This window comes from Loa loa, assembly GCF_000183805.2.
Source record: "Loa loa unplaced genomic scaffold supercont3.165, whole genome shotgun sequence".
NCBI lineage: Eukaryota > Metazoa > Nematoda > Chromadorea > Rhabditida > Onchocercidae > Loa > Loa loa.
Genome location: NW_018108345.1, coordinates 132,795 through 134,511, shown reverse-complemented (window position 1 = coordinate 134,511; position 1,717 = coordinate 132,795). Strand labels below are relative to the sequence as shown.

Sequence of the window (1,717 nt, the reverse complement as noted above, 5' to 3'; positions counted from 1 at the left end):
AATAATAATAATAATAATAATAATAATAATAATAATAATAATAATAATAATAATAATAATAATAATAATAATANATAAATAAACAAACAAACAAAATAATAATAATAATAATAATAATAATAATAATAATAATAATAATAATAATAATAATAATAATAATAATAATAATAATAATAATAATAATAATATAACATTAAAATTGATAATATTGATATGTATTATTTGTTAAGCATTAAAATATTAAAACCGTCAACAATCACGTTTAATTAATTATATTAATGAAATTAACGATTTTTTTTTTCATGATAAATTATAGCTTTGTAATACAATGATGCTATCACAAATTGGTGAAGAAAAGTGTAACACATCAATGGTTGATTTGGTATTGTATTCGGAAAGTGATCAAATTATTGGTGACAAATCATTGTCCAATAATTATTCCACCGTATTTCCCGGTGTAAAACGGAAATGTTATAATGATGAAAAATATTCCGATGATTCATCACAAAATTACTTCTTCGAACATTACAGGAAAATTTACGTCATCAAAACGTTTTCGTAATGTTCTCGTTTACGTGGTATGTTTCTTTTTCTTCAAATTTTATTTCTCATTTTATCAATATGAAATTTTCCTTTTCCTGCTCTTATCTTGGAAATAATTCTGAAATAAATAGAATTTAATTATTAACTTTAAGCAATTTGCTAATTATGTATGAGTCATCGAAATTAGTAATGAAATGAAGCTGAAAATGTGTATGATTTGTTGTAAACAAGGCAGAGATGAATTCTCTTCTGATTTATATTTCAAAAAAAAAAAAAATGAAAAAATAATTTATTCAAATAAGATCGAATGTGCAATTTCAATTTTATTAATTTCTTATTTTAAAATGCTAAAATTTTTCATTTCAAATTTTTACTATGCTATAAGATTAATTTAAGAATTTAAATAGAATTAAATTAGGAATTTGAATATTACTATTTATCATAAATTGATAACTTATAAAGATTAAATGTTTATCATAATTGTACAGCTATGGAATGGACAAATGATTTAATCTAAATGATAACGATAATGATAATAATCTTAAATTTAATCATCTTCCTATCTTCGTTTCTTTCTGTTCATTTTTACATTATTCACTCTTTTTTCCATATCTTTTTCTTTATAATCTCATTTTTCCAAATTACATTTATTATCACTTTTAATCTTATCCAATTTATCCTTCTTTTCTTTTTTTTCCATTAATAATATTTTCCTTCTTATTCCTTTTTTCTTTTTTCCCATTTTCCCTCTTTTTTTTCTATCTTTTTCTCTTTTCTTTTCCTACTTTTTTTTTCAAATTAATTTTCAATCTTTCTTTTAAATTAATTTTTCACTTTTTTTTTTAAATTTCATTTTTGTCTTTTTTGTTTTTGTATTAAAGAATAAATACAAATGTCTACGTCATTAGAAAGCACTTTTTGCATATTTTTGTTAATTTTTTTTTTTTATTTTTTTCACTTCACTGACTCATCGTACTTCATTATGTTGATGATAATAAATATAAATGCAATGAGAGCATTTCTGTTGATTGAATTGAAAAATTTTTTATAAACTTTCAACAAAATGAATATAATAACAATATGATCATTGATTTTCACCGGTAAAGCAGGAGAACAGGAATATGATCATTGATTTTCACCGGTAAAGCAGGAGTAACAGGAATATGATCATTGA

At 20.7% G+C, this 1,717-nt stretch overlaps 1 protein-coding gene across 1 annotated transcript in view; it reads left to right on the top strand.

Moving 5' to 3' along the window:
* The first annotated feature begins 421 nt into the window (after positions 1 to 421).
* Positions 422 to 1,717, top strand: part of LOAG_17976 (tyrosine-protein phosphatase vhp-1) — a 9,885-nt gene continuing 8,589 nt past the window's right edge. The window contains exon 1 of the mRNA XM_020450646.1: positions 422 to 578. The gene's annotated coding sequence lies outside the window, so the exon portion shown is untranslated. The remainder of the gene's footprint in view (positions 579 to 1,717) is intronic.